Here is a 12,937-nt window from a genome sequence, read left to right on the forward strand (position 1 = left end):
TGTATGATGGGTTGTTACTATATGATGGGTTGTTACTGTATGATGGGTTGTTATGATATGATGGGTTGTTACTGTACGATGGGTTGTTACTGTATGATGGGTTGTTACTGTATGATGGGTTGTTACTATATGATGGGTTGTTACTGTATGATGGGTTGTTACTATATGATGGGTTGTTATGATATGATGGGTTGTTATGATATGATGGGTTGTTACTATATGATGGGTTGTTATGATATGATGGGTTGTTACTATATGATGGGTTGTTACTGTATGATGGGTTGTTACTGTATGATGGGTTGTTACTATATGATGGGTTGTTATGGTATGATGGGTTATTACTATATGATGGGTTGTTACTATGTGATGGGTTGTTACTATATGATGGGTTGTTACTGTATGATGGGTTGTTACTGTATGATGGGTTGTTACTGTATGATGGGTTGTTACTGTATGATGGGTTGTTACTATATGATGGGTTGTTACTGTATGATGGGTTGTTACTGTATGATGGGTTGTTACTGTATGATGGGTTGTTACTATATGATGGGTTGTTATGGTATGATGGGTTGTTACTATATGATGGGTTATTACTATATGATGGGTTGTTACTATATGATGGGTTGTTACTGTATGATGGGTTGTTACTATATGATGGGTTGTTATGGTATGATGGGTTATTACTATATGATGGGTTGTTACTATATGATGGGTTGTTACTATATGATGGGTTATTACTATATGATGGGTTGTTACTATATGATGGGTTGTTACTGTATGATGGGTTGTTACTGTATGATGGGTTGTTACTATGTGATGGGTTGTTACTATATGATGGGTTGTTACTATATGATGGGTTGTTACTATATGATGGGTTGTTGCTGTATGATGGGTTGTTATGGTATGATGGGTTGTTACTGTATGATGGGTTGTTACTGTATGATGGGTTGTTACTGTATGATGGGTTGTTGCTGTATGATGGGTTGTTACTATATGATGGGTTGATACTATATGATGGGTTGTTACTATATGATGGGTTGTTACTATATGATGGGTTGTTACTATATGATGGGTTGTTGCTGTATGATGGGTTGTTGCTGTATGATGGGTTGTTACTATATGATGGGTTGATACTATATGATGGGTTGTTACTATATGATGGGTTGTTATGATATGATGGGTTGTTACTATATGATGGGTTGTTACTATATGATGGGTTGATACTATATGATGGGTTGTTACTATATGATGGGTTGTTATGGTATGATGGGTTGTTACTGTATGATGGGTTGTTACTATATGATGGGTTGTTACTATATGATGGGTTGTTACTATATGATGGGTTGTTATGGTATGATGGGTTGTTACTGTATGATGGGTTGTGGACCACAGGATAAAGAATATAATTACATCTTCATTCGGCCCCGATAATATCTGCATCAAATCTAAGAGCATAAGAAACATTTTTACCATAAGAATGATGTCACAGAATGATGTGTAGAGAAGTAAGGATGTCACAGAATGATGTGTTGAGAAGTAAGGATGTCACAGAATGATGTGTAGAGAAGTAATGATGTCACAGAATGATGTGTAGAGAAGTAATGATGTCACAGAATTATGTGTAGAGAGGTAATGATGTCACAGAATGATGTGTAGAGAAGTAAGGATGTCACAGAATTATGTGTAGAGAGGTAATGATGTCACAGAATGATGTGTAGAGAGGTAATGATGCCATAGAATGATGTGTAGAGAAGTCAGGATCTCACAGAATGATGTGTAGAGAAGTCAGGATGTCACAGAATGATGTGTAGAGAAGTCAGGATGTCACACAATGATGTGTAGAGAAGTCAGGATGTCACACAATGATGTGTAGAGAAGTAATGATGTCACAGAAGGATGTGTAGAGAGGTAATGATGTCACAGAATGATGTGTAGAGAGGTAATGATGTCACAGAATGATGTGTAGAGAGGTAATGATGTCACAGAATGATGTGTAGAGAGGTACGTACAGTGGTAGTATAAGGAAGGAGAAAATGTATGAGGTCTACAGATGTGGTGTGTAAGGTAGAGAAGGGGCTTGTGGTGTTGCCGCCCTTTGTTCTGTTATTCAGCTCACATATCCCTCATGATGTCACCACGCTGTCTACAGGCACCAGATGATGTCACTACACTGTCTACAGGAACCAGATGAAAGTGCAGTGTGTTGCTTAGACCGCCCTGAGAGAGAGACAGAGGGAGGGGAGGAGAGAGGGGGCAGAGAGAGAGAGGGGAGATGGATAGAGAGAGAAGAGAGCAGGGAAGGGACAGAGAGAGAGAGAGAGAGAGAGAAAGAGAGAGAGAGAGATGTATAGAGAGAGAAGAGAGAGGGGAAGGAACAGAGAGAGCAAGAGAAAAATGAGGGATGAGGGAGGGGGTCATTTCAGGGCGTGTCCTATTGTCACTGTCCCTCTGCATCCCTCTTCTCTCTCTCCACTCCTCTCCCTTCCCCTTCTCTCCTTTTGAATCTCCTCTCCTTTTCTCCCTTTCTCTTCCTCTTCTCTCCTTTTCTCTCTCGTCTCTTTTTCTCTCGCTCTCCTCTCCTTTTCTCTCCCTCTCCTGTCTGCCCCCTCCTCTCCTCTCTTCACCTCTTCTCCTTGCTCATCTCTGTTCTGCTCTACTTAAATCACCAGCCTCTGACAGGAAATACACACCTCAGATCAGACATTATACATATCCTGGAAATGAGAGAGAGTGAGAGGAATAGGGGGAAAGAGAGAGGAACAGGGGGGAAAGAGAGAGGAACAGGGGGAAAGAGAGAGGAACAGGGGGAAAGAGAGAGGAACAGGGGGGAAGAGAGAGGAACAGGGGGAAATATAGAGGAACAGGGGGAAAGAGAGGAACAGGGGGGAAGAGAGAGGAACAGGGGGAAATATAGAGGAACAGGGGGAAGAGAGAGGAACAGGGGGGAAGAGAGAGGAACAGGGGGGAAGAGAGAGAAACAGGGGGGAAGAGAGAGGAACAGGGGGGAAGAGAGAGGGACAGGGGGGAAGAGAGCGGAACAGGGGGAAAGAGAGAGGAACAGGGGAAAAGAGAGAGGAACAGGGGGAAATATAGAGGAACAGGGGGAAGGAGAGAGGTACAGGGGGGAAGAGAGAGGGACAGGGGGAAAGAGAGGAACAGGGGGAAAGAGAGAGGAACAGGGGGAAAGAGAGAGGAACAGGGGGAAAGAGAGAGGAACAGGGGGAAAGAGAGAGGAACAGGGGGAAAGAGAGAGGAACAGGGGGAAAGAGAGAGGAACAGGGGGAAAGAGAGGAACAGGGGGGAAGAGAGAGGAACAGGGGGGAAGAGAGAGGAACAGGGGGGAAGAGAGAGGAACAGGGGGGAGAGAGGAACAGGGGGAAAGAGAGGAACAGGGGGAAAGAGAGAAACAGGGGGGAAGAGAGGAACAGGGGGGAAGAGAGAGGAACAGGGGGAAAGAGAGAGGAACAGGGGGAAAGAGAGAGGAACAGGGGGAAAGAGAGAGGAACAGGGGGGAAGAGAGAGGAACAGGGGGGAAGAGAGAGGAACAGGGGGGAAGAGAGAGGAACAGGGGGAAAGAGAGAGGAACAGGGAGAAAGAGAGAGGAACAGGGAGAAAGAGAGAGGAACAGGGAGAAAGAGAGAGGAACAGGGGGGAAGAGAGAGGAACAGGGGGGAAGAGAGAGGAACAGGGGGAAAGAGAGAGGGACAGGGGGAAAGAGAGAGGAACAGGGGGAAAGAGAGAGGAACAGGGGGAAAGAGAGAGGAACAGGGGAAAAGAGAGAGGAACAGGGGAAAAGAGAGAGGAACAGGGGGAAAGAGAGAGGAACAGGGGGAAAGAGAGAGGAACAGGGGGAAAGAGAGAGGAACAGGGGGAAATATAGAGGAACAGGGGGAAAGAGAGAGGAACAGGGGGAAGGAGAGAGGTACAGGGGGGAAGAGAGAGGGACAGGGGGAAAGAGAGGAACAGGGGGAAAGAGAGAGGAACAGGGGGAAAGAGAGAGGAACAGGGGGAAAGAGAGAGGAACAGGGGGAAAGAGAGAGGAACAGGGGGAAAGAGAGAGGAACAGGGGGAAAGAGAGAGGAACAGGGGGAAAGAGAGGAACAGGGGGGAAGAGAGAGGAACAGGGGGGAAGAGAGAGGAACAGGGGGGAGAGAGGAACAGGGGGAAAGAGAGGAACAGGGGGAAAGAGAGAAACAGGGGGGAAGAGAGGAACAGGGGGGAAGAGAGAGGAACAGGGGGGAAGAGAGAGGAACAGGGGGAAAGAGAGAGGAACAGGGGGAAAGAGAGAGGAACAGGGGGAAGAGAGAGGAACAGGGGGAAAGAGAGGAACAGGGGGAAAGAGAGAGGAACAGGGAGAAAGAGAGAGGAACAGGGAGAAAGAGAGAGGAACAGGGGGGAAGAGAGAGGAACAGGGGGGAAGAGAGAGGAACAGGGGGAAAGAGAGAGGAACAGGGGGAAAGAGAGAGGAACAGGGGGAAAGAGAGAGGAACAGGGGGAAAGAGAGAGGAACAGGGGGGAAGAGAGAGGAACAGGGGAAAAGAGAGCGGAACAGGGGAAAAGAGAGAGGAACAGGGGGAAATATAGAGGAACAGGGGGGAAGAGAGAGGAACAGGGGGAAAGAGAGAGGAACAGGGGGAAATATAGAGGAACAGGGGGAAATATAGAGGAACAGGGGGAAAGAGAGGAACAGGGGGGAAGAGAGAGGAACAGGGGGAAAAAGAGAGGAACAGGGGGAAAGAGAGAGGAACAGGGGGAAATATAGAGGAACAGGGGGAAAGAGAGGAACAGGGGGGAAGAGAGAGGAACAGGGGGAAAGAGAGAGGTACAGGGGGAAAGAGAGAGGAACAGGGGGAAAGAGAGAGGAACAGGGGGAAATATAGAGGAACAGGGGGAAAGAGAGAGGAACAGGGGGAAGGAGAGAGGTACAGGGGGGAAGAGAGAGGGACAGGGGGAAAGAGAGGAACAGGGGGAAAGAGAGAGGAACAGGGGGAAAGAGAGAGGAACAGGGGGAAAGAGAGAGGAACAGGGGGAAAGAGAGAGGAACAGGGGGAAAGAGAGGAACAGGGGGGAAGAGAGAGGAACAGGGGGGAAGAGAGAGGAACAGGGGGAAAGAGAGAGGAACAGGGGGAAAGAGAGGAACAGGGGGAAAGAGAGAAACAGGGGGGAAGAGAAGAACAGGGGGGAAGAGAGAGGAACAGGGGGAAAGAGAGAGGAACAGGGGGAAAGAGAGAGGGACAGGGGAAAGAGAGAGGAACAGGGGGAAAGAGAGAGGAACAGGGGGAAAGAGAGGAACAGGGGGGAAGAGAGAGGAACAGGGGGAAAGAGAGGAACAGGGGGAAAGAGAGAGGAACAGGGAGAAAGAGAGAGGAACAGGGGGGAAGAGAGAGGAACAGGGGGGAAGAGAGAGGAACAGGGGGGAAGAGAGAGGAACAGGGGGAAAGAGAGAGGAACAGGGGGAAAGAGAGAGGAACAGGGGGAAAGAGAGAGGAACAGGGGGAAAGAGAGAGGAACAGGGGGGAAGAGAGAGGAACAGGGGAAAAGAGAGAGGAACAGGGGGAAAGAGAGAGGAACAGGGGGAAATATAGAGGAACAGGGGGAAAGAGAGAGGAACAGGGGGAAGGAGAGAGGAACAGGGGGGAAGAGAGAGGGACAGGGGGGAAGAGAGAGGAACAGGGGGAAAGAGAGGAACAGGGGAAAAGAGAGAGGAACAGGGGGAAAGAGAGGAACAGGGGGAAAGAGAGAGGAACAGGGGGAAAGAGAGAGGAACAGGGGGAAAGAGAGAGGAAATTAGAAAGAGATGGATTAGAAAGAGATGGATTAGAAAGAGATGGATAGGGAGAGAAAAGGAGGAGAGCGAGTGTGTAAGAGATCAGGGCTCGGTTGCATAAAACACTTTAAGTGTTTCCCCTTTAGGAATAAGGTAAAGGGAATCACTTAAGGGCGTTGCATCGAGTCCCTGAAATATTTCCTTAGGGAAAGGCATACTTAAGGGGTTTTACGTTTGTTAAGGAGTTTTTACAGTAGTTTGAAGGCATGTATGGCAGAAAGAGTATCTGGTTACCATGGAGATGGCCTGATTCACTGATGAAAAGTCTCATCAAATAGAGAATCAAAGACAGGACAAGCTAATTACTTCAGAAGATAATAAACCACATTTTTTTGTAGGTTTTTCTCTCAACTTGTTTATGTTACTTTCTAGCTAACTTACAGAGTAGCTATAGCTCACTAGCCAGCTAGCTTTGTAGCCGTGGACTGTGCACCTTCCATTGTTTAGCTAAGAAGCTAGCTAGCTGGTTGATGTTTTCCTTTTGTAACCAGAGCAAATGAAAGCAGCATTCACCTCCACAAATGCTGTTTACATTGATATCCGTACTGAATTAAACAGTTAAGGGACCTCATTGGCACCCTTACATTTTTTCACTTAATTTAAGGGGGAATTACATTTTTTTTTGCAACTGACTTAAAGTTAAGGAAACGTTAAAGGAACAGATAAGAGGAAAATTAACTTAAGGTGTTGGTTTGGTCAGGGTGTGAGTTGGGGTGGGTATTCTATGTTCTATTATTTGTATTTCTATGTTTTGGCCGGGTAGGGTTCTCAATCAGGGACAGCTGTCTATCGTTGTCTCTGATTGAGAACCATACTTAGGTAGCCCTTTTTTCCACCTGTCTTTGTGGGAAGTTGACTTTGTTTGAGGGCACATAGCCTTTAGCTTCACAGTTTGTTTTGTAGTGTTTATTGTTTTGTTCGGCGTCTTTTCAAATAAAAATAAAATGTACGCTCACCACGCTGCACCTTGGTCCTCTTCTTTTGACGGCCGTGACAGGTGTTTTATGCAACCGGGCCTAGACATCAAACTGATTTTGAAACTGTACGAGATTCCAAAAGAGGAAGGAAAGAGGGTAGCCAGGGTAAGGGGAGGAGAGAGAGAATGAGGGTAAGGGTAGGAGAGAGAGAGAATGAGGGTAAGGGTAGGAGAGAGAGAGGATGAGGGTAAGGGTAGGAGAGAGAGAGGATGAGGGTAAGGGTAGGAGAGAGAGAGGATGAGGGTAAGGGTAGGAGAGAGAGAGGATGAGGGTAAGGGTAGGAGAGAGAGAGGATGAGGGTAAGGGTAGGAGAGAGAGAGGATGAGGGTAAGGGTAGGAGAGAGAGAGGATGAGGGTAAGGGTAAGAGAGAGAGAGAATGAGGGAGAGGGGAGGAGAGAGAGGATGAGGGTAAGGGTAAGAGAGAGAGAGAATGAGGGAGAGGGGAGGAGAGAGAGAGAGGGAGGGAGGGAGGGAGGGAGGGAGGGAGGGAGGGAGGGAGGGAAAGGGTAGGAGAGAGAGAATGAGGGAGAGGGGAGGAGATGTCTGTTAGACAGGTTAACACCTTCAGTACATGGGATTTTCATATTCTACATGTTCACTCTCCTGCTCCAGAGTTTACCTGGCAACAGATAAAAGCAACACACACCACACACACACACACACACACACACACACACACACACACACACACACACACACACACACACACACACACACACACACACACACACACACACACACACACACACACACACACACACACACACACACACACACACACACACACACACGCGCCTGTATTGACAAAAACAGATAGGGCAGCCAGCGAGAGAGAGTGGGCAGTAATCTAAAATCATGACATCATCCCTATTGTTTCACGATGAGATCATCTTCAATTTAATTATCTAGGGAAGTGGTTCTGAACTGGTTTTGCCTCGGGACTGAAATTGAACCAGGTTGTCTCAGTTGCAATCTAATATTTGCATCGTCATTCGTTTTTTTTTGCCAAAATGCAATCTGTAAAACTATTTTAATGCTATATTGATAGAAAATGTAAAAATTATATGACAAAGGAACAGCAGTCCCACATCATTACCTCTCTACACATCATTCTGTGACATCATTACCTCTCTACACATCATTCTGTGACATCATTACCTCTCTACACATCATTCTGTGACATCATTACCTCTCTACACATCATTCTGCGACATCATTACCTCTCTACACATCATTCTGTGACATCATTACCTCTCTACACATCATTCTGTGACATCATTACCTCTCTACACATCATTCTGTGACATCATTACCTCTCTACATTTATACAGTTAAATTACACATCTTTACTATAAAGACATAAAAAACATTTTTACAAGTCCGTCCCTAAGGATAGTCAGCCTCTCTTGGAGGACAATGTAACTGAGGCTGGGAATGTCAATACAATCAAACTAGCAATGATCACAAGTCAGTCATAACGTGGCTAATAGGCTAGCGTATCTATTTAGGTAGCAAGCTAAAAACACAAGGCCTAATGTTAGCTAGATAACTAGCTAGCTTGCTAGGAGGATGTCATGTCAATGGAGGAGTGGGTGAGTGAATTACTTTTTCCCCTCATATCATTTTTTTCCAGTGGCTACACAGCTAGAGATGCAAGCGTCATTTGGTTAGCTAGCAAGACGTGAATCGCTTTGCTAGCTAGCTATGATGAACTTGGAACGACTGTTATCCAGTTCGTATATCTCTTGCGTTCGCAAATTCACTCTGGCTATCTACTCTGATTTCAGAGAACTGTCGTCAGAGTGTGCCAGAGCACAGAACAACTGATGAATTTACGAACGTGCAACACACGCTGAATATGACCGGTGTCAGTAAACGTAGGCAAAGAAAAGTAATAATTAGTCAAGAACGTTCTAGATAACATGTAACCAGCCTAACCAGCTCTGCTACGGTGAGCAAAATGGTCAGAGTGAGGTGTCATTTGTGTCTGGAAATAGCTCGAATGCTAGCCAACGTTAGCCAGTTAGCTTGGGTGCTTGGTTGGGACAAGCATGCATTGGCAGGCAAGCTGCAGAAGGACGAGTAGGCTACAATTCGTTATTGGTTCATCAATGCACTTTTGACAGCCAACTAGCTGAAAAAGTTTGAGAAGGTTTATCTAATGTTCCTTCGTTAGATTTTGGAATTATCTTGCTCTAGCTAGCGTTAGTTGTTGATCTTGTTGTTGTTGACGTGCATAATCAACTGAGGGAGAGAGAGCCTACTTGTTCATGGTTGTTTGATCAATAGGAAAGTAAAGTTCACAAATGTAAGAGGACTCCCTTGATATTTACATACAGTATTTGCAGAAATCCATTCAGGTGTATTTTGTGGCTTTTGGTGAATGTGTTCTAATGATCTAAATTCACACTGTTGCTACTTCCTGTAAACACACAGTCCAGTTCAAAGTGAATGATAGCAGGCCCTAATGCCTGTAAACACACAGTCCAGTTCAAAGTGAATGATGACAGGCCTGTGTGGCAAATGGCTTGTTTGTATAAAGGTCTACTGTAGCTCTGATTGGCTATAGCACACCGGTCTGCATAGACTTCGGTCCTGGACAAGACAGATGTTTTATTAAGGTTTTATTTACTGCAGTTTCTATTAGTTGTCCAAACACATGGCCGCTTTCCCTCTATATATTTATATAGTATTATCACAAATGCCTTGCTATACATCATTCCCAAATATTCTATTCATTTATGAACATTTGAAATGACCATATCTAAGTGCTCGCTTGTCAGATTAATTTTTTAAAGTGTCATATTAGCTTTAATGTTGCAAAAATGCTGTCTGGTCCACTTTAAAGCCAACATGTTTCGGCCTGTAGCCTTCACCAGGGTTTTATACAAGGAATATGGATTTTTTTGTAGACTAACAGCAGGGATACAGACTAACAGCAGCAAGGATACAGACTAACAGCAGGGATACAGACTAACAGCAGCAAGGATACAGACTAACAGCAGCAGGGATACAGACTAACAGCAGCAGGGATACAGACTAACAGCAGCAGGGATACAGACTAACAGCAGCAGGGATACAGACTAACAGCAGGGATACAGACTAACAGCAGGGATACAGACTAACAGCAGCAGGGATACAGACTAACAGCAGGGATACAGACTAACAGCAGCAGGGATACAGACTAACAGCAGGGATACAGACTAACAGCAGCAGGGATACAGACTAACAGCAGCAGGGATACAGACTAACAGCAGGGATACAGACTAACAGCAGCAGGGATACAGACTAACAGCAGCAGGGATACAGACTAACAGCAGCAGGGATACAGACTAACAGCAGGGATACAGACTAACAGCAGCAAGGATACAGACTAACAGCAGCAGGGATACAGACTAACAGCAGCAGGGATACAGACTAACAGCAGGGATACAGACTAACAGCAGCAGGGATACAGACTAACAGCAGCAGGGATACAGACTAACAGCAGCAGGGATACAGACTAACAGCAGGGATACAGACTAACAGCAGCAAGGATACAGACTAACAGCAGGGATACAGACTAACAGCAGCAGGGATACAGACTAACAGCAGGGATACAGACTAACAGCAGCAGGGATACAGACTAACAGCAGGGATACAGACTAACAGCAAGGATACAGACTAACAGCAGGGATACAGACTAACAGCAGCAAGGATACAGACTAACAGCAGGGATACAGACTAACAGCAGCAAGGATACAGACTAACAGCAGGGATACAGACTAACAGCAGCAGGGATACAGACTAACAGCAGGGATACAGACTAACAACAGCAGGGATACAGACTAACAACAGGGATACAGACTAACAACAGCAGGGATACAGACTAACAACAGGGATACAGACTAACAACAGCAGGGATACAGACTAACAACAGGGATACAGACTAACAACAGGGATACAGACTAACAGCAGCAGGGATACAGACTAACAGCAGGGATACAGACTAACAGCAGGGATACAGACTAACAGCAGCAAGGATACAGACTAACAGCAGGGATACAGACTAACAGCAGCAAGGATACAGACTAACATCAGGGATACAGACTAACAGCAGCAGGGATACAGACTAACAGCAGGGATACAGACTAACAACAGCAGGGATACAGACTAACAACAGGGATACAGACTAACAGCAGCAGGGATACAGACTAACAGCAGGGATACAGACTAACAGCAGCAAGGATACAGACTAACAGCAGCAGGGATACAGACTAACAGCAGCAAGGATACAGACTAACTGCAGCAGGGATACAGACTAACAGCAGGGATACAGACTAACAGCAGGGATACAGACTAACAGCAGGGATACAGACTAACAGCAGGGATACAGACTAACAGCAGCAGGGATACAGACTAACAGCAGGGATACAGACTAACAGCAGCAGGGATACAGACTAACAGCAGCAAGGATACAGACTAACAGCAGCAGCGATACAGACTAACAGCAGGAGGGATACAGACTAACAGCAGCAGGGATACAGACTAACAGCAGCAGGGATACAGACTAACAGCAGCAGGGATACAGACTAACAGCAGGGATACAGACTAATAGCAGCAGGGATACAGACTAACAGCAGGGATACAGACTAACAGCAGGGATACAGACTAACAGCAGCAGGGATACAGACTAACAGCAGCAAGGATACAGACTAACAGCAGCAGGGATACAGACTAACAGCAGCAGCGATACAGACTAACAGCAGCAGGGATACAGACTAACAGCAGCAGGGATACAGACTAACAGCAGCAGGGATACAGACTAACAGCAGCAGGGATACAGACTAACAGCAGCAGGGATACAGACTAACAGCAGGGATACAGACCAACAGCAGGGATACAGACTAACAACAGGGATACAGACTAACAGCAGGGATACAGACTAACAGCAGCAGGGATACAGACTAACAGCAGCAGGGATACAGACTAACAGCAGCAGGGATACAGACTAATAGCAGCAGGGATACAGACTAACAGCAGGGATACAGACTAACAGCAGGGATACAGACTAACAGCAGGGATACAGACTAACAGCAGGGATACAGACTAACAGCAGCAGGGATACAGACTAACAGCAGGGATACAGACTAACAGCAGCAGGGATACAGACTAACAGCAGGGATACAGACTAACAACAGCAGGGATACAGACTAACAACAGGGATACAGACTAACAACAGCAGGGATACAGACTAACAACAGGGATACAGACTAACAACAGCAGGGATACAGACTAACAACAGGGATACAGACTAACAACAGGGATACAGACTAACAGCAGCAGGGATACAGACTAACAGCAGGGATACAGACTAACAGCAGGGATACAGACTAACAGCAGCAAGGATACAGACTAACAGCAGGGATACAGACTAACAGCAGCAGGGATACAGACTAACAGCAGGGATACAGACTAACAACAGGGATACAGACTAACAGCAGCAGGGATACAGACTAACAGCAGGGATACAGACTAACAGCAGCACGGATACAGACTAACAGCAGCAGGGATACAGACTAACAACAGGGATACAGACTAACAACAGCAGGGATACAGACTAACAACAGGGATACAGACTAACAACAGGGATACAGACTAACAGCAGGGATACAGACTAACAGCAGCAGGGATACAGACTAACAGCAGCAAGGATACAGACTAACAGCAGCAGCGATACAGACTAACAGCAGGAGGGATACAGACTAACAGCAGCAGGGATACAGACTAACAGCAGCAGGGATACAGACTAACAGCAGCAGGGATACAGACTAACAGCAGGGATACAGACTAACAGCAGCAGGGATACAGACTAACAGCAGGGATACAGACTAACAGCAGGGATACAGACTAACAGCAGCAGGGATACAGACTAACAGCAGCAAGGATACAGACTAACAGCAGCAGGGATACAGACTAACAGCAGCAGGGATACAGACTAACAGCAGCAAGGATACAGACTAACAGCAGCAGCGATACAGACTAACAGCAGGAGGGATACAGACTAACAGCAGCAGGGATACAGAATAACAGCAGCAGGGATACAGACTAACAGCAGCAGGGATACAGACTAACAGCAGGGATACAGACTAA

The sequence above is a fragment of the Salvelinus namaycush genome, unplaced genomic scaffold (genome assembly GCF_016432855.1).
Source record: "Salvelinus namaycush isolate Seneca unplaced genomic scaffold, SaNama_1.0 Scaffold43, whole genome shotgun sequence".
Lineage (NCBI taxonomy): Eukaryota > Metazoa > Chordata > Actinopteri > Salmoniformes > Salmonidae > Salvelinus > Salvelinus namaycush.